This window comes from Pipistrellus kuhlii, unplaced genomic scaffold (genome assembly GCF_014108245.1).
Source record: "Pipistrellus kuhlii isolate mPipKuh1 unplaced genomic scaffold, mPipKuh1.p scaffold_m20_p_32, whole genome shotgun sequence".
Taxonomy (NCBI): Eukaryota; Metazoa; Chordata; class Mammalia; order Chiroptera; family Vespertilionidae; genus Pipistrellus; species Pipistrellus kuhlii.
This window is the reverse complement of record NW_023425532.1, coordinates 178,991-205,122: the sequence shown is the minus strand read 5'-3', so window position 1 is coordinate 205,122 and position 26,132 is coordinate 178,991. Positions and strand designations below refer to the sequence as shown.

General features: G+C 38.8%; 1 long non-coding RNA gene across 1 annotated transcript in view; it reads right to left on the bottom strand.

Annotated features, from left to right (window-relative positions):
• Positions 1–26,132, bottom strand: part of LOC123651060 — a 46,073-nt gene that overhangs the window by 6,876 nt on the left and 13,065 nt on the right. Inside the window, exon 2 of the long non-coding RNA XR_006739523.1 lies at positions 2,325–2,454. This is a non-coding gene — a long non-coding RNA (uncharacterized LOC123651060). The remainder of the gene's footprint in view (positions 1–2,324; positions 2,455–26,132) is intronic.

Genomic DNA, 26,132 nt, shown 5'->3' with positions numbered 1-26,132 from the left:
CTGACTACAAATTAGTTTTTATATGATGGAGGTACTACTGGGCTAGTTACAGAATGGAGAAAACTTTGATGCCAGTGATTTTTCTTTGTTCATCCTCAAACTGTGATTCTGCTTTCTGTATCCTGGCTACATGTGTCACTCACCAGGTTCCCCAACACTGGCTGACTTCTCCTCACTCTCCAGCTAATCTTCCCAATGGGGGCTCATGCCACTATCCCATATTTCCTTCCACCTGCCATCTCATTATTGAAAAATGGACTTAAAATGACTGAAACAGCAGCCTGAGGGAGACCCTTGTGGACACAAATACACCTGAAATGGATTTTAAATTGTGGCTATTATTTCATTTCCGATTGGTAATTTGTATTTTCCTGCCATCTTCACACTATAATATTTTGAGTATATATCTAATCATAGAAACAATAAGAGTTAAGATTAAACTGAAAACATGGAAAGAAAAATAGCAACTAAAAAAAATTCATCAGTCAGTGATGAGCTTGCACTGTAACAGCTGCAATCCAAATAAGTCTGATCCTTTGGGAAAGCAATTTGGCAATTTGCATCAAGAACCAGAATTATGTTCCTTGCCCTTTGACAGTGCAATCCCTCTCTGGGAATTCTAGCCTAAGGACAGACATCAGCAGAAGGAAAATAAAAGTCGATAGGCACAAAGATTGTCAATGCAGTTTTACTAACAAGAAAATAGAAATAATCTTAATGTTGATCAACTTGATGTATATTAGGGTCTATTACCAAATAAAATAGGAATAATAAAAGGTTCATTTTATAATGTTAAATAAAACAAAATACAAGATAGTTATGAGGTAAAATCATATTTATATGGACACAAATTAGAAAGGATTTTACAAATGAGGACAACTTAGAAATGAAAATTCTAGTCTTAGGGTAAGGGGTGGAATTACAGTCTCTTCCTCTGCACTTCAGTGTTTTTGATTATTGACTTTAGAAGTTTTAATGTGTGTTTAGGTAAATGGTGAGGAGTGGGAAGGAGTTGGAGAAGGAATTTCAAATACCAGCTCTATTAACTCTTATTTTCTACTCATCAACTTACAACAGCAATTTTCAGCTAGCATACTGCAAGACTTTTAAAAAATATATATATATTATTGATTTCAGAAAGGAAGGGAGAGAAATAGTGAGAGAGAATCATTGATTGGCTGCCTCCTGCATGCCCCCTACTAGGGATGGAGCCCATAACCCTGGAATGTGTTTTTGGCCAGACTTGAGCCCCAGGCCCTTCAATCCGCAGGCCAAAGCTCTATCCACTGAGCAAACCAGCTAAGGCTGCAAGACTTTTTAAAACATGCAATATCTGACTTTAATCAGAGGCACTGACCTCTTTTCCCTTAGATTGTCAAATAAAAAAAAATGACAATAGCCAACACAACAAAAGCCATCCAGTGTGAATGAATCAAAATTATACCTATTTTTGGAACATCAGCAAAAAATATATCTGGTGTGCTGCAGAATTTTAGCTATTAGTTTATATGTGCCATGAGATGAAAATCGCTGCCTTACAAGTAAAGCCAATTCAGTTTTTAACTTAGTTTTGTCTTTTAATACAAAGATAGACAGTAGCCCCATTTACTCATCCTAACATATATACATACACAGTCATTCCCTAGCCCTGTGGTCCGAAAACTGCGCCTCGTGAGCCACATGTGGCTCTTTGGCCCCTTGAGTGTGGCTCTTCCACAAAATGCCATGGCCTGGGCGAATCTATTTTGAAGAAGTGGCGTTGGAAGAAGTTTAAAAAATGTGGCTCTCCAAAGACATTTCAATTGTTGTACTGTTGATATTTGGCTCTGTTGACTAATGAGTTTGCTAACCATTGGACTAACCCTTCCTTTTCTGCTCCCACTGTGGCATGCAGCAGGGTACAGGAGTGAACACACTCGTATTTCCGTTCTCAATATCCCACTATTCGCTATGTGACCTTAAGCAGGTGCTTTAATTTGTCTGAGCTTGGTTTGTTCATTTGAATAATGGAGCTTACACTTTGGGATGTGAGAATTAAATAAATTAATGTATTCAAAGTGCTTAACACAGTGCCCTGATATGTAAATGCTCAATAAATCTTAGTTGTATGCTACAAGATTGGGATAATCCTAGCACCGACCTCAGAAGACTTCTAGGGATAAAATAGAAAAATAAATGTCAAGCCTCTGGTTTCATAGGTGCTAAATGTATGATAGCTGCCATCATGGAAATTGTTGCACTGGGGATTCTTACCCAGTAACAAAATTATCAGATGATAGAAGAAGCATGCTGATATTAAGTGTGTTGGTGTTCAGAAGACATACCTGTTAAAATTCCTTCCAAGCAAACAGTACAAATCTTCGTGATTTGAAGGTTAAGGAGAGCCTGAGAGTGACTCAGCAGGGAAACCATGTTCAGAATAAAGATGAATCTCCTTTTAGATCCATGAAGAAGCTAGAGAGTAAACAAGAGGATTAATGTTGATTATAGAAATTCAGAGACAGCTCTTAAAAGAATATGCTAAGAGGCCAAAGGCAAGTCAGCTAGAAAAGCTTGAAAGAAAACTTAGGAGAGTTGAGCAGAATCAGCAGGTGTGATCTGAGCCCAGAAAAAAAAAAGAGGCTAATAATAATAGCTAATATCTAATGTATAGTTGAATTTACTGTGTCAAGCATGGTACTAAGCAATTCATGTGCAATATCTCATTTTATCTTCCTTATCCTATGAGGTAAATTATATTATTACCCCCATATTATAATCTGGACCTATGTATGCATGACTATAAAACTTTAAAGTATACCAAGTCTCAAGAGAGACCTTCTGGAAATAAGCCATTGAATCAGGTTTAGAGTGTTCAAAACTGAATTCAGCATCTTTTCCCAGGTAATCCGTCTTTGGTTCTGTACTTCCCATCATAGCACTACCATCCACCCAAACCAGAAATTTGGGATTCACTCTTCATTTTTCATTGAATCAGCCACTAAGGCCTTCCAATTTTGCTTCCTATTTCTGAAATTCATCTTTTTCTACCTCCTGCCAATCAAGCTCTCCTGGTCTATTCTAGTAGTGCCTTATGTGGATTCTCTGCCTTTAAGTTTTACTTCCTTGATAAGAATTCAGCCTACAAACTGCAACTTTTTATTCTACAAGGTAATCTTTATAAAATGCAAATTTGCCCATGTGATTTCCCTACCAAAGATTTCTAGTTGTTCCATCATTTTCCTGTGAGTTGTCCATGATTTAACTCTCCATGTTCTCCTGAGCGGTGCCTATTTCTCTAGCTTCATCTTTTGCCATTCTTTTCCCCCTGAACTTCGTGTAGTTCCTCCTTACTAATCTCTCTACTCCATGGCCTCATGAGTTTGTATAATTTATTCTGCCAAGTTCACCCTTTCCAATGTCTTTTCTCTCAGCCTTTGAGTCTGAGCTTAGGCATCAACATCTTCATAAAGCCTTTCTGGACCCCTACGTATGCTAAGTGACTCTCCTCTACACTCTCCTCTCCTTCATCCTGTGTGTCTGGTCACTTATGACAGACATTGGAACTATCTTTGTGGTTCTTCATCATGCCTTGTTCATCTCTATATCCCCAAACTTAGCAAGTCCCTAATCCATGGTTATATATATATATATAACCATGGATTAGGGATTGGACATATATATATATATATATATATATATATATATATATATATATATATATGTATGTATTTCAGAGAGGAAGGGAGAGGGAGAGAGAGAGGTGGAATCATCAATAATGAGAATCATTGATTGGCTGCCTCCTGCACACCCCTACTAGGGATCAAGCCCGCAACCCTGGCCCGTGTCCTTGACAGGAATCAAACAGGGACCCTTCAATCCGCAGGCTGACACTCTATCCACTGGCTAGGGCTATAGTTAGGTTTTGATAAATGTTTTTGAACTGTTGCAAGTACCTAGGATCTGTATGCAATTAATACTTAAGGTAGAGGCCAGAGACCTAAAAGAAATAACTACCAATTATGAAGCACTTATTGTGTGGTGATGTCCAAGTCTGACTAGCACCCACTAGACCCATATTTTATCTTATTTTTCTCTATAGCTTTTATCACCATCTGTTATATTATATATTTTACTTACTAGTCAAACTTCCCCCACTACAATATTAACTCTACATGGGTAGCAATATTCACCTTTGTTCATTGTTGTATCCCCAATACATATCAGTGTCTTACACATAGTAGGTTCTCAGTAAATATTTTTGAATGAATATGGAGAGTAGGTACTTTGATCCTTTTATTTTATTTTGAAGTTATATTTTATTTTTATTACTGATATTATTGAGGGTAGGCACTTTCAATGTATAGTCTCATTTGTTCCTCACAACAACGCCACAAGGAAAGTATTCGTGTTTCTATTTTATAGGTGAGGAAAGTGAAGCGCCTATCACCCACACAAAAAAATGACAGAGGTTTTGAGAAATAAGTATATTTATTGAGACTAAAGATTAAAAGATGAATGATTCAACGATCTTGGTCACAAGATGTGGCGCTGCAACAACAAAAAAATGCTAACCTAATAAAATAGCAATAAATAAGTGAATCTCTGAGAACCTGAACTGAATAGAAAGATGGTACTCTCTTCCAAGGGAGAGACTATATATTTCTACATTCTATAGATGAAGTCAGTTTTGTAACGTCAATAGCTATATCTGCTGTTCTAAAAGAATCTGGGTCTTGTCAGGACTTCCATAGAAACAGTATGAGGCAAGTCCATTGCAGACAAGCCCCTCAGGACATGCAGAGAAAAGTTAGTCTGTGGCACAGAGAATTGGGGTGCCTGTTATGTGGCCTCTATAGGGACAAACCACACATACCTACATAAGGGTAGAAGAGAACTAAGCACTTTGCAAAAGGTCTTAAAAGGCTCCTCTATTCAGGGTCTGGAATTTAACCATAGTGTCTGGATCTCAATTCAGCTGACATATCCCAGAACGTTTTCATTCTACCTCAAGTTGTGGCCTCTGTAATCACATTTTCAGCTTTGGCCCTTTACATCCCATTGAAGACTTACTAGTATTTTCAAGTTTCTTACCTATTTTTAGGCTAGATAAATTAGAAGGGGAGAGAAACACAGGCTTAAGACAAGGAGGTCTATTCCTACGTATTCTCTCTCTCTCTTTTTTTTTCCTATGTATTCATGAAACCCTTTTATTTCCCCAGAAGGGAAAAGTTTACTGAATTTTCCTAAAAGATTACCTAAGAAGCAAGATTATTTTCCCTGCATGTCAGCTATCACCAGAAGAAAAATATATGGCTTTGTATCATAACACAAATGTATTATGTATCACAATAGGTTTATGTTTTATTGTGTGCTTTTCACTTATACTAGGGCATTTAAAACTCTTTATGGTTGAGTATTACAAATGTCCCCCTTTTACCCTCAACTGCCCCCCTCTACCCTGGTCCCACCTCAGCCTAGGCTTTCTCCTCCCTATTGTCTGTGTCCATAGGTAATGCATAAGTTCTTTGTTTAATCACTTCCTGTTCTCCCCTTCTCTCTGAGATTCATCAGTCTGTTCCATGCCTCTGGTTCTATTTTATTCATCAGTTTACTTTATTCATTAGATTCCTCGTTCATTTATTTTATTTTTTTAATTTCTTTATGATTAAGGTATCATATATTTGTCCTCAACCCCCCATTCCAATCCCCCACCCCACCCCTCATGCCCCCATCCCCTATTGTCCTTGACCACTGGTTAGGCTCATATGTGTGCACATAAGTCCTTTGGTTGATCTCTCCCTTTTATCCCCACCCTCCCTTTGAGGTCCAACAATCTGACCCCATGGCTCCTTATCTCTGGGTCTGTTCTTATTCATCAGTCTATGTTGTTCACCATTTCCCCTAGATGGGTGAGATTATGTCCTACTGGAAATATACTTATAAGAATCAAAGATGAGACAAGCAATAATTGTTATGCTGAAAGGCATATGAATCAGTCTGTAATAAGCTTTAGATCCAATTATTGATAGATATGTATTTATTCTCATTTTATGGTTCATATTTTTCTTCTTCTTCTCATTCTCATTCTCATTCTCATTCTCATTCTCATTCTCATTCTTATTCTTATTCTTATTCTTATTCTTATTCTTATTCTTATTCTTATTCTTCAATAAGACCCTTCAACATTTCACATAATACTGTTTTGGTGATGATGAACTCCTTTGTTTTTCTTGTCTGGGAAGCTCTTTATCTGACCCTCAATTCTAAATGATAGCTTTGCTGGGTAGAGTGATATTGATTGTAGGTCCCTGCTATTCATCACTTTATATATTTCTTGCCACTCCCTTCTGGCCTGCAAAGTTTCTGTTAAGAAATCAGCTGAAGTTATATAGTGCTCCCTTATAGGTAACTAACTGCTTTTCTCTTGCTGCTTTTAAGATTCTCTCTTTGTCTTTAATCTTTGGCATTTTAATTATGATGTGTCTTGGAGTGGGCCTCTTTGGATTCATCTTGTTTGGGACTCTCTGTGCTTCCTGGACTTGTAAGTCTATTTTTCCCCCCACCAAGTAGGGAAAGTTTAGGAAACCTATTTGAAGGTACACTATGGAATTTTAATTGTTACAAGCCTCTTATAGTGGAGGAAATGGTGACTCCATAAAGGCATATAGCTAGGTGAAGGCCACATAGGTAGAAAATGGCAGAATTTGCTTTGTAAATTTTAAGGGGTAGCAAATACCAACCTTGTTTATTCTACCTTTTATTAGAAATCCCCCTTCAAGCTTCCTTTGGTAAAAGTTAACTCATCATCTTTGTCCCCCACCTCTGTTCCCTATCTCAGAATATGGAGCCTTTATCCATGCTAGTGTTCAAGTCAGGCACCTGGGAGTTAGACTTGACTTCTACTCCCATGATGTCTCTTGAATATGTTCCCTCCTCAATAACACTCTGCCTCACTACCTTATCTCAGATTCTCATCTCCTGTCATTGAACTAATCCAATGACCTCTTCACAGGCTTTCCTGCCTCCTTTCTTACCCTACTTCATTCTCTAAGCCAGAAGGACCTTTATAAAGAACAAATTATATTAAATCATTATAATCCTTCAATAACATCCCATTGCCTTTAGGTTAAAGTATGAATTTCTTAATTTGGCATCACATCCTCCCTCCTTTCTCCCTATATTCCCAGATATGAACCCTGCATTATACTGACTAAAACTCTTAGTTTTTAAAAAATGAACATAAACTTAGCTCACATTTATTGAGCACTTATTATATGCCATGTTATAGTCTAAAAATATCATTTCCTATCATTTAGTCATCAGCAATTATCCTATAAGTGGATAATGTCATCACCTCTATGTGACAGATGGGGAAATGGAGACAAAGAGAGGCTAACTAACTTACCAAAGGTAATTCAATTAAGTATAAAATTTGGGATTGAAGCCCAGGCATTCTGGTTCCACAGTCTGTATTCTTAACTACTATCCTACCTCTTTCATTCTGTTCTATCTGCCAAGAATGTCTTTCTCCCCTTCTCATCATCCACAAGGCTAATCTCTTTAAGACTTAACTCAATAATCTTCTCTGGGAAAATTTCCCTGACCACTCCACATTCCTTTGCTACTTCTGATCCCTACCTCAGGCTGAATAAGATACCTCTCTGCTGTTTTCGCTTAGAACCTGTCCATTCCTCTAATTATAGAACTTGACTCATAACTTACATGCCTATTCATGAACTTCTTAAGGTCAAGAAGCTGGCTTTAGTCACATTTTTTCCCCAGCATGTCTGTTGCACAGTGCCTGGCACACTCAAAATGTTTGTTGAGTAATTATTATTCTTCTGGAAGACCTCCAATAAGTAATTTGGATAAGTTCATATTTGCCAAAACATGCAAATCCAGAAGTGTCATGTTTTACTATACTGGAATCCTGAGAGCTTCTAGAAAAGTAAGCACAGAAATGTTCTAAACAGGATGGGATGGAAAATGAGTTATATTTTTAATATTTTATTTAAATATTTTCAAAGCTATAAAAAAGTTGTAATAATAAGAATTATATAAAGAAGACTCTTCACTTAGATTCACCTATTGTTAAAACAGTTTTCCCATTTGCTCTATCATCTGGTTACTCTATCATCTATCTATCTACCTACCTATCACTTGTATACATATCATAAATCATAGCTGATTTTTCCTGAACTATTTAAAAGTATGTTGCATAAATAGCCGAAACTGGTTTGGCTCAATGGATAGAGCGTCGGCTTGGGGACTGAAGGGTCCCATGTTCGATTCTGGTCAAGGGCATGTACCTTGGTTGCAGGCATATCCCCAGTAGGGAGTGTGCAAGAGGCAGCTGATTGATGACTCTCTCATTGATGTTTCTAAGTCTATCTCTCTCCCTTCCTCTCTGTACAAAATCAATAAAATATATTTTTTTAAAAATAAAAGTATGTTGCATAAATAAATAAATGTATATTGCATATATCATGCCCTTTCCTGATAAATATCTCAGTATTCTCTTACACAAATACAATATGGTTATCAACATCATAAAATTTAACATCAATATGATACTTAATGTCAACTAGTTTCCATATTTCATATACAGGCCATTCCATCTTCCAATTGTTGCAATTGGTTGTTCTTTATAGCATTTTTTTTCTGCCAGTACAGGATCCAGTCTAGGATAGGGTATTGGATTTAGTTGTTACGTACTTTTAGTCTCTTTTGATCTAGAACATTTCCATAGTATTTCTTTCTATTTTTATGGCATTGCTATTTTTAAGAATATAGTCTTCTCTACCCTATGCTTTAAAAATATATAGTGTTCCCAATGAAGAGAAAAGGAGACATATATAATACTTTCAACAATAAAGAATTTTTAAAAGAAAATATTTATATAATAAAAGCCAAAGTGACCATTACAGTGGAACAACCAGAACGCTAACCATCATGGGGCAGATGGCAGATGCTCAATGTAGGAGCTGCCCCTGGTGGTCAGTGCGCTCCCACGGGGGGGGGCCTGGGGGAGCAATGCTCAGGCAAAAGCCAGGCTCATGGCTGGTGAGTGCAGCAGTGGTGGCGGGAGCCACTCTGGCCTCTGTGGCAGCGCTAAGGAGGAAGGAGCCAAGCTGTGTGTGTGTGTGTGTGTGTGTGTGTGTGTGTGTGTGTGTGTGTGTGTATTGCTCCTCACTGTGCTTGCCTGGTGTTTCCTTATGGTTAGGTTCAAGTTAGGTATTCCAGGCTGGAATACCATATAGGCTATGTCCTTTTTAGGGAATCATACATGGAGGCATATAATGTCTTTTTTTTTTTTTTTGCCTCTTCATTAATCATATTAATTTTGGGGAGCATATTAATTTTGGTTGACTGGTCATTCCACTATATAGTTATTTCTTTTAGTGTGAAATGGTATCAGAGAGCAAAATCTTGGCACTAGGTGTGTGACTTGAATGAAAGAAAGGTCCTATGGAATGTGGTCAGATAGATAAGGGCTGTCCTTGCCTTGGGACAAGAGAGGAGAAGAGGGGTTAGAAAATGTTCTCAAGAACATGCTCAGTTACTATGGCAAACACTGTAGGTTGATCACTTGACAGCCTCAAATGCTCAGTCCTATGCTAAAAATACAACCCAGAGGTGTTCTTTGCCCAGCCTTGGGAAATGAATCATTATTGGTTTAAAACAATCATAGCAAGCCCATCCCCAGTTGCCTAGTGAGGCCTACTGGTGAGCATGTGACTCCTTGTGATTAATAAGACCTTAGGGAAAGTCTGTAGTGGGGTTTCTCAGAAAGACTGTAGTGTCTGATAAAAGCAGCAAGCTTTGAAAGAAAACAGCCTCTTTGTCCCATGCCTGTCTTTGCTGCTCAGAATGTTGTTTGAGGAAATTATGTTTATTGTTATGGTAGTCATCTTGTGGCCATTAATTAATTGAACAAATATTTATTAAGTGCATTCTGTGTGCCAGGCAATGTCCTAGGTACCGGGGATATAAGAGTAAACAAAACAGGCTAAAGTCTCTACCTTCATTGAGCTCACATTCTAATGTGGGAGAGAGGAAACAAATAAAATATGTGGCATCCCTGGTGATGATTAGTGATATGGAGAAAAATGAAGCTGGGGAGGAAGAGAGGGAATGCCAGTAGTGGGCTTATAATTTTTAATAGGGTAATCGGGGACAGCTAAATTAAAAAGAAATTATTTGAGGGGAAAAGTGGCATGCTTCATATATCCAGGTATCTTCAGACAGGGGTCGTGGTTGTTTCCGTTTTAGAGAATGTGTGCTATTAAAGAAAGGAGATGTTACTACACACCTAGGATAATAGAACATTAACATAGAAAAGACCTGGGTCTTTGATGACATTATTGAACTACTGAATTAAGCAACCCGGAAATTAACTTACTTCCATACTTCTTGTTATGTGAGATCATGAAATATCTTGACTGTATAAATAAGAATTAGTCAGATACCTGTAGTCTCAGCCCAAAGCACTGTAACTGATACAGGGCTCATTAAGTTTGCTTGGCTGGCTCAGGAAGTAGATATGGGGCAGCTTTGAGATTTCAGCTGTGAAGGATTTGGAAGAAGGGAGTGATAGAGTTGGAAAAATCATCCCTTTGCAACCATTATTTAAAGATTGGTTCAGATAAAGATCAATGCACACTAAATCTAGGGGACATTTTAATGAGAATCAGGTTATAAACTGGTTAGAGAGCAATGTTAAAGGTTGAATGTTACCAGGAGTCCCAGGAAGGGAATTACCAATTGGGGGAAATTGAAGATGACCTTGAGAACATGAAGATAGGGAAGAATACAACTACCTACCTTAGGAAAAAGGAAAATTATTTGGGAGTTGAGAAAGCGCATGAGGCAAGAAGGCACAACCTTTGGCATAAAAGCCTTGGGTTGGAACTGCTGTTCTGATGTTGACTGGATGACCGTGGGTGAGTAGCTTCTTCTCTGAACCTTGGTTTCCTTGTAAAATTAGGGTTATAATACCTCCCTTAAGGTAGATGTTGGAGGGTAAAATGAGGTAATTTATATTAAAGTTCCCTCACATATAGAAGTAGTAGAGCTTGGATAAGTAGTAGGGCTTGGTGGACCATATCAGTATAGGGTTTCAGTTTCTTCAACATCAAATAGTGATGATAGTGATGTCTGAATCATTGCATTAAATTGGATGCTACATGTAAAGTGCTTAGAAAAGAGTCTGGTTGGGTAAGTGTTAAGTATGTTAGCTGGTACTATTATATGTGACATATTTCAAGGAGGATCACTATGTTATGAAAAAATGCTGTATTCTGTACTCAGAACTATCAGAGGGACAATAACATTAATTAACAAAACTCAACTTATAGATTTAAAGACAATCTTTATTGTCCTTCATTGGAAGCTCTTGGAACATATTATTAAACTTTGTAACACTAAATCCACTTTGTTATAAAAAGCTTTAGTGTCTTACTTCAGATCATAATGTTGGGAATTGGAACCCAGCCCTTCACTGACTCTTCTTCCTGATCTAAATTGCTTTGTATTTTCTCTTTACATATAGTACATTAAAATTCTTCCAAATTTGGCTTCTGATTATTGAAGTGCTTGATCAAGTTTCATTTCCCCTCTCCCAGACAAAAGACCTGAGACTAATCAGAAATATTGAACCATCTTTGTTCACAGAAGTTGCTGGTTCATAGAGAGGTGTGGCAGGAGCCTGGACAGGGGTAAGCTAGGGTAGCCATGACCAAATTAGTACTTGAGAGGCAGATCTGTACAGAAGTATGTTAATATTTTAATCCAAGAGTTTTAATCACAGAGCATACCAGCAATATATTACTCCTGAGCCTAGGAGAGCGTTCTTAGCCATCTATTCTGTGTCTACCCATAATAATACTATAGAGAATTCCTGAATTCCTTTATTTCCTCCTGACAGCTATAATTAGGTATACAGCCAAAGAGATGTTTTAAATAAACTTCTAAAATCTTCTACCATTGGGCGAAACCGGTTTGGCTCAGTGGATAAAGCATCGGCCTGCGGACTGAAGGGTCCTGGGTTCGATTCCGGTCAAGGGCATGTACATTCGTTGCGGGCACATTCCCCTGAATGGGTTGTGCAGGAGGCAGCTGATTGATGATTCTCTCTCATCGGTGTTTCTAGCTCTCTATCCCTCTCCATTCCTCTCTGTGAAAAATCAATAAAAATATATTTAAAAAAATAAAAAATAAATAAAATCTTCTACCATTGACCTTGGAAAATCTTTAGATAATACCACTAACACTGGAATCTTGACTAAATTTCAAATCAGGTGTTATTTGTCTTCTTGACCTTAAGTCATGCTGTTCCATTTCTTTTGCATTTATAATAAAAGCCAACATGGGTCTTATTGGATATGGGAATTGCAACTCAGTGGTGTGGGTGGAGTTAAACTAGAGGGTCTCTCACTATATTTTTCAAGTAGGAGGTATCCTGTGGTTTGAGAATGGCCAAGGGTTAAGGTGAATCCTTACAGCTGTTCACCTTTCTACAGCATTGACTTCCAAGTACAGCCAGTACCTGGAATCTCTTCTGTTCTCCTGGTTTCAAGATTAAACATTAGATTCAGGAAGTTGGGCAGGAAAAGAAGCCAAAATATGGAGGTGGCACTTTGAGTGTAGCAGGAGAAAGAGCCCATGTGCCTTTGGGAGGCAGAGATTTCAGTCTCCCAAGCAGAACCTCACAGGCTCCCCTTGGCCCCCCAGGAAACAGGCGGGGCTGCTGCTGGGCAGCCAGGAGACAGAGTTGAACCAAGGCCTCAGAGTGTCGGGTACAGAGGGCACAGAGTCCACCTGTCCCACTTCATCAGCCCTTCTGCCTCCAGACTCATCAGACCCAGGCTACACAATCTGTCACATCACCTGCTCCCACCCTCTCCCCCTGGTGAGAGACCCCTCCTCAGCCTTCCTGCCAAGCACTCCCAGCCAGTTTCCAAGTGAACTGGGCTGGACCTGGGAGCTCCCTGCCTCAGCAAGCTCAGGATTCCACTTGACAGCATGTTGTTCCTGCCCCCCTGTAACTTCCTCCTAAACACCCACGTTCTGCCCTCAGGACAACCAACCAGACAGGACTGCTCCTTAATCTCAGGAATGTCCTTCACATATTTGAACACAGTTACCTCTGCCATTCTTGCTCCCTAGCCAGGTCTCTCTCTCTCTCTCTCTCTCTCTCTCTCTCTCTCTCTCTCTCTCTCTCTCTCTCCAGTTTTATTAATATTTAATTAACATGCCATCCAATTATTCATCCATTCAAAGTTTACAATTCAATTCTTTTTAGTTTATTTACAGAATCAGGCAACCATCACCACAGCCAATTTTAGAAAATTCTCATCATTCTAAAAAGAAATCTTGTACCTATAATCAACCCATTCTTTCCTAGCCCAGACGACCTATGTCATGTCTCTATTAATTTGTGTAATTCTAGAAATTTCATGTAAATGGAGTTTAGTTTTAAAAGTATGGCTCATGTTTATTGTTAACCTCCTTGAATTAGGGTGTGTGCTTCATACCAGACCTTCTCAATGGGTTCAAGGCTGCCTGGCAGACAGAGCAGGCAATGGTAGCAATGATATCTGCCACCACATTTGTTCCTTAGCTCATCAGACTTAGAAAGGGCTCTGTTTAGTCTGATGAGCTAAGGAACAAATGTGGCCCAGTCCCAATCAGGGCTAGCCACTGGTGGGAAGGGACCTTGGGAGGTTGGCTGGCTGCAGGAGGTTGACTATGGGAGCGTACTGACCACCATGGGCCAGCTCCTGCATTGAGCGCCTGCCCCCTGGTGGTCAGTGCATGTCATAGCTACTGGCTGGTCCTCCAGCCCTCTGGTCACTTAGGCTTTTATATGTAGATAGATAGATAACTCAATAAATGCTATAATTTGGATCCTGATTCATTATCCAATTTAGTCATAAACCTTTCCTGTTTTGCATTTTCTCTTAATGTCCCTAATTAAATCACTGAAAAACTAATTATGGCACTAAAAGTAATTCCCCCTTCCATTCCTATCAGCCTTCTATTAAGCTCTCTGACCCATTCTTTATACAGTTCATAAAAATATCTCAAATCTGTTTACTTCTTTGCAACTCTAAAGCCTTCATCCCGGAGTAAGCCACTGTTAATCTTGCCTGGACCATTCATTGCAGAAGGGTCCTGATTAATTTATATGACTCTACTCTTGTCCACCTACAGTTCATTTTTCACATGGCAGCTGGGGTATTCCTTTCAAAATTCACATCTGATCATGTTACTCTTCACTTAAAACCATTCAATGGTTTTACACTTTTTTAAGATAAAAATTCAAATCCTTAATATGGCTTATCATATGCTGGATTGTCTGACCCTGCTTATCTTTTCAGACTTTTCTCTTACCACTCTCTCCCCAGTCACTATGTCTTAGACACACTGGCCTTCTTTTAATCCTTCAAACATACTAAGGTCTTTTGTATCTCAGGACCTTTGAATAAACTGTTTCCTGTACTAAAAGTCTGTCTCCTACCCATCCCTTCATCTCCATTAATCCATGCATAATTAATACCTTTTCATCCATCAGCCCTCAATTCAAAGACCATTTGGTTTAGAAAGCATTCCCTAATCATTCCCAGACAAGGTTAGGCCCCAAATTAATCTGCTTACAGAGCTCTCCAGAATTTTCCTTCCTAGCATAAATCCTAGTTTCTAATTAAGCAGTGGTTTGTATGAATATTTTATTAAAGCCTATCCTTCTTACTAGGGTGTAAGCTCCATAACAACAGGGACTGGGCCTCTCTTGTTGATTATGTAGACCAAGTCTTTAATAAAACTCTTTACTTAATAGGTTTCCATTTTTTAAGAAAACTGCTTTGTTGAGGTATAATTGGCATATGGTAAACTGCACGTATAAAATGTGCATTTTAATTAATTCTGACTTATGTATATATCATGAAACCATCCCCACAATCAATACAATGCTTATATCCATCACTCCTGAAATTTCTTCCTGCCCCTTTGTAATCACTTTCTTTTCAGGTAACCACTGGCTCACCTTCTGACACAATAGAGTTTGCATTTTCAAGTCTTTGGTTTTTACAATTTGGAAGTTATTTTTACTGTTGTCATTTTTCCTTATCCAATTCCATCCCTCTTTTTATTGTTGTAAAATTATGTAGCATAAAATGTGCCATTTTGACAATTTTTAAGTGTACAATTCAGTGACATTAATTACATTCACAATGTTATGGCACCATAAAAATTATATATTTCTAAAATATTTTCATCACTCCAAACAGAAACTTTATAAACATTAAGCAGTAACTCCTCAATCCCTCTTCAACCCAGACTCTGGTAACTATTAATCTACTTTCTGTACCTATGAATTTACTTCTTCTAGGTACTTAATATAAGTTGAATCATAAAATATTTGTCCTTTGTGTCAGGCTTATTTTACTTAGCATAACGTTTTCAATGTGCATCCATTCTGAGGTATGCTTCAGAATTTCACTCTTTTTCATGGCCGAATAATACTCCATTGTTTGAATATACCACATTTTGTTTATGTTAGTCTGTTGATGAACACTAGGATTGTTTCTACCTTTTGACTATTGTGAATAATACTGCTATAAACATTTGTGTACATGTGACTATTTGAAACTTGTTTTAATTTCTTTTGGATATATCTAGGAATAGAATTACTGAGTCATATGGTAATTCTGTTTAGTTTTTTGAGGACTTGCCAAACTGCTTTTCACAATTACTTAAATATTTTACATTCCCACTAGCAATATGTGTGGGTTCAAATTTCACTACAACTTTGCCAATCCCTGATATTTTCCATTTTATACAAAAACTATAGCCATCCAAACAGGTATGAAGAGGTATATATCGATATATCTCATTGTGGTTTTCATTAGCACTTCCCTAATGACTAATGATGTTAAACATCTTGTCATATGCTCATTACCATTTGTTTTTTAAAATATATTTTTATTGATTTCAGAGAGGAAGAGAGAGAGAGATAGAAACATCAATGATGAGAGAGAATCATTGATTGGCCACCTTCTGCACACCCCACATTAGTGATCGAGCTTGCAACCTGGGCATGTGCCTTGACCAGGAATCAAACTGCAACCTCCTGGTCCACAGGTTGACCCTCAACCACTGAGCTATGCCAGCTGGCCTGCTTATTGCCATTTGTATGCTTTCTTTGAAGAAATATCTACTTAGATCCTTTTCACACTTTTCTTTTAAAACTATATTTTATTTATTTCAGAGAGGAAGAGAGAAGGAGAGAGAGATAGAAACATCAATGATGAGAGAGAATCATTGATCAGCTGCCTCTTGCACATCCCCTACTGGGGACCCCCCACCCAGCTTCTAGTACAGTGGTCGGCAAACTCATTATTCAACAGAGCCAAATATCAACAGTACAATGATTGAAATTTCTTTTGAGAGCCAAATTTTTTAAACCTAAACTTCTTCTAATGCCACTTCTTCAAAATAGACTCGCCCAGGCTGTGGTATTTTGTGGAAGAGCCATATTCAAGAGGCCAAAGAACTGCATGTGGCTTGCGAGCTGCAGTTTGCCGACCACAGCCCTCGGAGCTGTATCGGTAAAGATATTGCTAGGGCAAATGTCTGCTATTTTGCTGTCTATGGCTTTTAAATGTCTAACACTTTTTAGCTTGAGTTTCAAGTTAGCTGCAGCAGAGATGAGCCTTTAATGTCAGTCCATTAGGTAGCCCCAGACAGGTTGGAACAGATATACACAATACTTGAAAAATAAGACTTCTTTCTTTGGAACTAGGGCCCAGGATCCCACAGTAGGAATATGGGCTATGACAGCTACTGTACTGGGGAGAAGGTGGGTAATAGGCAAGTAAAAGTGCCACAAGCTTTCCTACCATTTTTAAGTTGCATTTTTCTTTATTAAGCATTCAGTTGGTTGATGTAAACCCTTGACTGTTTTCCAGAGTTCTGACACAGTTTATTCTGACAGGCTTTTTAAATTGCTTTTTGATGTTTCTTTGAGAGCATAGATATTCTAAAGTTCTCCAGGTGATTCTGATGCAAGATTAATTTTGAGAATTTATCATGGGCCTAAGATATGGCTCAATTTCCTGGACTTTGTGCTACTCTCTGGCATCTCTATTTTAGCATCCTCTGATCAGAAATCCAGTGGTGAGTTGACCTCTACTCATGTCTCATTTCTCTACTGCTCCCAAAGAGAACACATAGTCATGACCACTCAACATTGCCTCCACAGCCCTTATACTACTGGACTTTATCTAGAGGAATCAAAGTCTGAGAAAGTCAGATCAGCTATGGCTGAACACGTGAAATCTAGGACTTCATTGTGGCGTAATTCTACTCTACAGAGGCAGGGTTACTGGTCTTAATATTCATGCAAAAGGCCATAGAACCAAAATTCAGAGACTGAAGTAAATTTGAGTGAATCTCCAACAAATGCTGTTCTGGGGCAGTGAAAGCTTCTGAATTTCCATATAGGAGATGCTTGGATAATTGTTCTGTTTGTAAATGGTCTGGGTGAGGGCAAACTAGGGAATTTGTTCTGAAACTACATTTGCATACTATTTTGGATTAGAGTGTAAGTTTTTCTGGGAGTTTTAGGAGTGACTAGAGGAAATCATGAGGGTTTAAAGCCTTATCCCTTCCCTGATACCAAATCAGGTGTCTCTCCCTCTGCTGGCCCTACATTCCTTGATCAGTTATGACTATCCATCTATAGAAATAGACTTGAGAGGATGAATGAAAGGACCAGTCCGATGTGACAGAAAATATCTCCAGCCTCATTGTCTAGAGTCAAGGTCCTCCTAAATAAGAGTAGAGATAAAAAACCTAAACTGTATTCAGCAGACTTGAAGGCATGCACACCCAGTCCTCTGCACTCACGTGCTTCCCTAGGAGTCCACATACCACACCCCACGCACATGCTGTGAGCCGAGACACAGCATGATTATACTATAAAACAACAACAGCAAAACATTTTATTTCCAAAAAAGGACAAGGTCACAAGAAGAAGCCTATAATAATTAACTAAGTCAATGGAAAACTCGTGTTTTTAAATACCCCCCATGGAGGTTTAGGACAAAACAACAGCTTGGTGAATATTTGGTTACAGTTTATAGCTACTTCTTTTGCCCTTGATACACTACTGGGGTTTTTCAGTTTCCTCTGCCAGTCTTGCTCAGCACTGGTGATTCAAAGATTAAAGTCCAGATATGTGAATGAAATAGCCTGATTTTTAGACTTTATATGTGGGCTTTTTTGAGCCCAGTGACAACCTCCCCCCATGCTGATTTTCGTCAGTTTTTATCCTGGTAAAGGTAGTATGAACTATGTCAGTTAGAGTTTAGTCAGGAAAACGAAGCATATGAGTCCAATAGGTGAACTTTAGTGGGAAAAATACATTAGAAGAGCTGAGAGACCAAACAGGAGGAAGTGAAGCACCCAGAGATTATCAAGAGTAGAAACTGCCTACAATCTCTAGGACTGTAAGAAGACAGGAAGAAATCGGTGTTGCTATACCCAGATACCAAGTTCGTTGTAGAGGCTATCAGGTAGTAACTATAAAATTGAGGGGCTGCTCTTCAGCAGAAACTAGAAATTAAGAGGATACCCAGCTACAGCCAGAGATGCCACTTGAATTAGAGAACATTTTTCTGTATACCTTTCGTTGTTGATCAGCCAAAACCCATTTCCATTTCATCTGATATCTACACCATGGGATTTTCTTTCTGGAGAACTACTTCTCTCCCATTTGGTTCAGTCTTGGTGATATAGTCATGCCCAACTCTTACTAGGGCATGCGTAGGCATATGATGCATGGTGTTCCAAGCACATTCTCTCTCAGCAGTTTTAATATTGAGCACAAGGACAGAAAATAGTTGGAACTGTTTTAGCCATATGATGGTACCTTGAAAAAAATTATGCTTCAATTCTTATCTACCTAGATTCCTAAAGACACTCTAATTCATACTTTGTTTACTTTTTCTAAAAACTTTTAATCAAGTTTTCCATTAAATTTCTTTATCTGTTCAAATTTGCTTAGGTCTGGCAATTGTTATGACTATGGTGCTTGTCATTCCTCCATACATTGAGTCCTTGTTTCTATTATTCAGAATGCCCTTCCTTGTATCCTTGGACTAATAATGTCTACTCATCCTTTAATATCCAATTTAAATGTTACTTCTGTGAAACCTTCCCCAGTCTACACTTTCTCTAAAAGCTCAAGTTGTTTACTCTTCCAATTTCCCACCACACTCTATACATCTCTCTGTTTCAGCACTTACCAGACTATCTCATTATTCTGTTTACTCATCTGTCTCCCTTCTAAATTTTAAGATTCTTGAGGGCAGAGCCATGTCTTATTTTAACCTCAGGATTCTTAGTACCTAACTCTCTCAGTAAATGTTTGATAAAAGTTTCATGAATGTATGAACAAGTGAATGGATAATGTTACCAGCAATAAAGACAGAAAACAGGGGGTGGGGGGAGAGAGAGAGAGAGAGAGAGAGAGAGAGAGAGAGAGAGAGAGAGAGAGAGAGAGAGAGAGAGAGAGAATAAGGTAGGGAGGAGTAATGGTTAATTACAAGCCTGTACCAGGAAATACTGTTTTGGGCTAAGAGATATAGACAGAGTTCTTAGTGTTCCACTTGAGATGATAGCAATTAGATTCTGTAGAGACTTAAGGGACGTAAGTTCAATGGTATGCTGGTAAATATTTAACAACTAACTCTCCCGGGGGGGGGGGGGGGGAAAGACCTTAATTTGTAGCAGTTGCTAATGTCTTCCTTGTAATTACCCCCACCATGGCCAATTTCAAGTTACCAATGTGGTATTATTGAATACAGAGTTGAGAAGTGATGCTCTGTAGCGCACCCTTATATGATATTTCCACCATATAGCTACAACAGATATAAATAACCTTAAATCATACATAATAGTAACACGTAGTAAAATAATTAATAAATGATACATATTTATCATCTTTATTTAAACATTAGATTTATTTATTGGTTTTTTTTTAGAGAGAGAGAGGGAGGGAGAGAAATATCAATGTGAATATGAAACTGATTGGCTGCCTCCTGAACACCCCCAACCAGGGATCCAGCTTGCAACTCAGGCTTGTGTCCTGCCCAGGAATTGATCAGGCAACCTTTCATTGCATGGGAGAATGCCCGATCAACCAAGTCACACCAGCCAGGGATTTAGTTTAATTTTTTTTAAATATATTTTTATTGATTTCAGAGAGGAAGGGAGAGGGAGGGAGAGTTAGAAACATCAATATTGAGAAAGAATCATTGATCAGCTGCCTCTTGCACTCCCCTACTTGGGATTAAGCCTGCAACCCAGGCATGTGCCCTTGACCGGAAATGAACCCAGAACCCTTCAGTTTGCAGGCCGATGCTCTATCCACTGAGCAAAACTGGCTAGGGCTTTAATTTAATTTTAATGATGGCTGTGTTTCACAACTTCCTTGCAAACTTCCTGAAAATTTTACTATCAGCTCTCAAGTGTAGAGACAACTCCTAAGGCAGCATGGCGTAGTATAAAGCCTGTGAGACTTAGACATCAGACACTCCTGGATTCAAACCACAGATCTACTCTCATGAGCTGAGTCAACTTGGACAGGGTAATTTGTCTTTTTGATTTGTTACAGTGAGAATAATAATTTATTTGCAATATTTCACCAAGACAACTATATCTAGCTACATAATTACTAGCACTATAGGTCAGGTTTTATATACCTTTGGTTTCTTTTATTTTTTTAACCTTTATTTTTACTAAAAGGAAAAAAAAAACAGTTCACAAATCAAAGTTTTTGAGAATGGCAACAAGTAGTTGGTGGCTTTGACAGATGGTTTTGGATATGCATATTCGGATAGAACATTAAACTAGAAATTTGAAATGATTTCTTACTAAAGGCTACATTCAACACTCCATCAGACAGGAAGGTGATAAGCATTTCACACGTAAAAACTGAAAGGATGAATTTTTCTACTTGGAAGATAGTAGCAAATAGATCTAATCCTTTCTTTGGTTGCATTCAGCTCTGAAAGGTATTTTTCCACATTTCATTACAGCATGTGGATGTGAATATATAATATATCATTTTTTTTTTTGTTCTCCAATGAGCAAAGAAAAGCACCAAGTCAGATTCAGAGATTGTACCACATCTAAGTCATATAAAAAATCCTGATATCATAAAATAGTAACATTTAAGCCCTGAAGTGATAAGCTCAGGCTGTTCAAAATACAAAATATATTGCTGAGATATACCACTTGAACATTCAATTGAAATAATACAGATGGTCTTTGGTGTTATCACTGGCATGAAGAAATGCTTTATGTTTTGTCCCTCAAAAAGCTTGGGAGAATATCTTTCCCAATGAATGACCTTCATAAATCAGATAGACTTGTACTTACTGCCCATTTCTTCACTTAGCATCATGAAAAGAGAAACACTCAATGGGGATATGTTTTCATAATCCCAACCTGGACCCTTATCTTCAACACTGAATCAATATCAAAAGGCCTATTACTGACCACTAATGTTTCTTTGATACATCTAAATATGAATTGTCATTCAGGTACAGCTTCTTTAATTTATGTGACTGCAGCAACCTTCCTTGTTGCATGCATAGCTGCTATCTTGTCAACATTGGTTTTAGGCCGATGTTTTTCAGTCTTTAGCAAGTATCACAAAATTATCTTTAAGTACATGAAGATTATCTTATCTTGAAGACTTATTTTTCAGTGATAACTAGAACAAAAATTCACTAGCTCTTTTCTTAAATATGCACATCAGTATGCCAACTGAAAGATCACTTAGCGTGTTCACATATTAAGAATTGTTCTTCCACTGTGCAATCCAATGATATTATGCAAGCTATGCTAGAAATTGTGCCAAAAATGTATTCTGAATTTTAATGAATATAATAGTTGCCACAAATTTTGTGATGAGTGCTGTAAGTTTCTTAGAAATAGTATTATTATAGATGTAGTGCATATAACCCAATCAGTGCAATTTTGTTAATACCACTGTAGTTTAGGCCTCTTATCGCTTGGTAATAATATTCATCAGTTTAATATTGGAAAGCATTATTTCCTGCTAATTCTGGAGACATTTGACAGGCTACCAGAGGGGTTTATGTGTTTTCTATGAAAATGTTGTGGAAGTTATGGTGGCACCACTGGGTAATATAAGTTAGTGTTCAAATATTCATTGTTTTGATTCCTCTTCACTAATTTCTGCTGCTACATTAGGAGAAATGGTTGTTTTTATCATAGAAAAGCCACATATTAACCCATTAATCATAAAAATAGCAGCAGTGTATATGAAAAGTGTTTGCATTCTACATCAATCATATTTTCAGATTTACTTGTCCTAGTGCATATATCTTCACATTCTATATTTATGCCAAAGTCAAGTTCACTGTGTTTTTAATGCTGCCATGACTTGCTATTGTTTTCTATCACTGTTTTTATATTTGAATGAACCACTTTTGAGGCATTAATACATTTTGGGAATTAAAGATAAAATACATCCCAGCTGGTGTTGCTCAGTGGTTAAGAGTCTACCCAGGAACCAAGAGGTCACTGGTTCAGTTGCTGGTCAGGACACATACCCAGGTTGCAGGCTCTATTCCCAGTAGGGGGCATGCAAAAGACAGCTGAGTGATATTTCTCTCTCATTGATGTTTCTATATATCTATCCCTCTCCCTTCCTCTCTCTCTCTAAAATCAATAAAGGAAAAATATTTTAAAGATAAAATACAAAAAAATTGTAACCATGAAACATACAAAATTAAGAATATGACCAAATGACAAGAACAAATGACATGACACAAACAACATCTTGTTCACTAAGTGTTATACAAGATGAACCAATCACTGCATTTTTTGTAGTTTATGAACAGCCTCAGTAGTTAACACCACATTGAGATTTAGGGGTGGGGGAGAGCCATGATGACTCAGGGGTAATCCTGTAATTATGTCTCACAACCTCTGGCATAGAATGTAAATACATTGCATTACCAGAAATAAAACCATTCTATACATGGGAAAACTGAGTCTTAGAGAAGCAAAGTAACTTACCCTAAGTTTTACAAGCGTAAATCAAGCCCAAGTTGCCCAATTAACTGCCTCATGGAGGCATCAAGATAAGCATCATCTCCTTTGGCATTGAGGAAAGAGATGAGGGTATTTAGCTTGGGAAAGATTGAAGCCTGGCTAGGGAGCAAGAATGGCAGAGGTAACTGTGTTCAAATATGTGAAGGACATTCCTGAGATTAAGGAGCAGTCCTGTCTGGTTGGTTGTCCTGAGGGCAGAACGTGGGTGTTTAGGAGGAAGTTACAGGGGGGCAGGAACAACATGCTGTCAAGTGGAATCCTGAGCTTGCTGAGGCAGGGAGCTCCCAGGTCCAGCCCAGTTCACTTGGAAACTGGCTGGGAGTGCTTGGCAGGAAGGCTGAGGAGGGGTCTCTCACCAGGGGGAGAGGGTGGGAGCAGGTGATGTGACAGATTGTGTAGCCTGGGTCTGATGAGTCTGGAGGCAGAAGGGCTGATGAAGTGGGACAGGTGGACTCTGTGCCCTCTGTACCCGACACTCTGAGGCCTTGGTTCAACTCTGTCTCCTGGCTGCCCAGCAGCAGCCCCGCCTGTTTCCTGGGGGGCCAAGGGGAGCCTGTGAGGTTCTGCTTGGGAGACTGAAATATCTGCCTCCCAAAGGCACATGGGCTCTTTCTCCTGGCGCAGTCAAGGTCCCAAGTTCACATTTTGGCCCCTTCTCCTGCCTAACTCTCTGTGTTTAAAGTTGTTTTCCTCAGAGCAAGAGAACAGAATGGGCTCTGGCTATCATGGGCTTTGACTTTTGATGTTATTGTCTCTAACTCTGGGAAGTACTGTTCGCAGAGTTGTTGTCTGGGTTCTTCTGAGTTTGCAGCACTGTATAGAGTATAGGTGAGGGAGATGGTGGTAAAAGGATGTCAGGTTAAGAATCTGGGTGACTGCCCCCATTCTTTTGCAGTTGGGAAAGTAGAAGCCACAGAGAGTAAATGACCTACCGACCCAAGGTCATAGTAAAGTAATGAATTAGTGTGTAGTGAGTTAATCACAAACCAAAAATAATTAAATATAATTTTGTTTCTGGCCCAGGACTGTTTTATCTATCTATTATCTATCTATGCATCTATCCACCTATCTATATAGCCAAACCTGTGTTTGATCAAAGAGTAGAGGAAGTGTTTTTGAATAATGGTCCTAATGTTATGTTGCTTGAGGATCATTTATCTGAAACAGGCCATGCTTATCCCAGCTTCCAAGCCTTTACTTAAGGCATTTCTTTCCTCCATTCCCTGCCTTTCCCCCTTTCCACCCTATCATATGCAACCATCATTCAAGGTGTAGCAGTTCAGCTCACTTTTTCCTGGGGTCTCTGAGCCCACTTATGTGGCCTTTTAGTACATTTTGTAATGGAAACCAAATGTTTGTTTTATCTTCTCAGATAGCAAGACTAGGTCTCAGTCTCTTTTTTTCTATTATAATCCCCTTCTATTGAGGCTACATCTCAAGTAAGTGTTCAGAAAAATCCAGATTTAAATCCAGTTGGTGAACACTAGATGTAGTACAAGCCAGTCAAGCAGCTAGCCACATAGTTGTAGCTATATATTTTTGTTGAAATCACATTCAAATTAGCTAAGATAGCCCAGATGGTATGACTCAGTGGTTGAGTGTTGATCTATGTACCAGGAGGTCACAGTTCAATTCCTGGTCAGGGCACATGCCCGGGTTGCGGGCTCAGTCCTCAGTATGGGGTGTGCGGGGGACAGCTGATCAATGATTCTCTCTCATCATTCATGTTTCTATCTCTCTTTCTCTCCCTTCTTCTCTCTAAAATCAATAAAAATATCTTTAAAAATTACATAAGATACATAATGTAGTGCTCACATCCAGTCTGAGGTCACTAGGCTTTTTAAACATCACCAAGGCCTCTCTCAAGCCCCCTTGCTAGTAAACTTGGCCATCCCTACACTAGTCATTACACGCATTACAAAATAAGAAAATACTGCAAGTTCTGCTCCAGCTTCCACATGGGAAATATGTCTGCACTCACTGGTTCCAGTCCAGGCATTGTCCTTTCTTATAGTAAACCCAGCCTCCTTTAGATCAGTCCCTCAGCCCCGTCTGTCCATAAATCTCTCCCACCCTTCTCTCTCCTTTGCATCCTCCCACTCAAACCTCAGTCAGCAGCTGCCAGTAGTAGGGACTCTGAGAACCCAAGTGGGGATTTTCCAGATACTTCACCTTTTTCTCACTGTTAAAAAATGTGTTTTGCTCACTTGAAATGATTGTATTCCTCTTGCCCTCAGTAGCACTGGGGGAATGAGACACTTGTCCTAAACAGACCAAAAAGGGTCACGGCCTGAGCAAAATCTAGCCACTTATGTCTCTGGAAATCTTAGTATGTATAAAGTGTAAACATCTTCTCAGGCCCTTTCTACACAGTATCCCCAGACATTTCTTTCCCTCCCTATTCACTTTATTCTTGGAAACCATCCCTGCTGGACCACTGCTTGACTCCTTGGTGTCCTCCCCACATTTCTTATTGATGATGTCTGAGGTAAAAAAATTGTAACTTGGACTGGGACATGTTAATCTAGTTCAAGTTCTTCATTTGCTCTGTGTATTGGTGACCCTCCTCTTCCAGTAGATACCTACTATACACAGAGTGGAAACTCTTACCAAGGTTTCATATGTCCCTTTTTTCTCATATCACTTGATACAGTGTTTTCTTTTCTATGTCCTGAGACTCTTCCTGCCAAGCCCTAACCACCTCCTGGCCTCTAATAAGGATATATGCCAGGTATCCAACAAACTTTGTAGCTATAGCCCGCATGAGGAAAGGTAAAAATCTATATATATAAAAGGTTAATATGCAAAGTGCCCCCTCTGTTGTTCAGGAGACCAGGAGTTCAATTGTTCACTATTACGTGCACTGACTACCAAGGGACAGTGCAAAATGAAGGGAGGTCCTGGCTTACAGCCAGCAGCCAAGGAAGGAAGGACCTGATCGGATCTGATCGCCTGACTTTCATGCACTGAGCCTCTAGTTTATTTATATAACACCA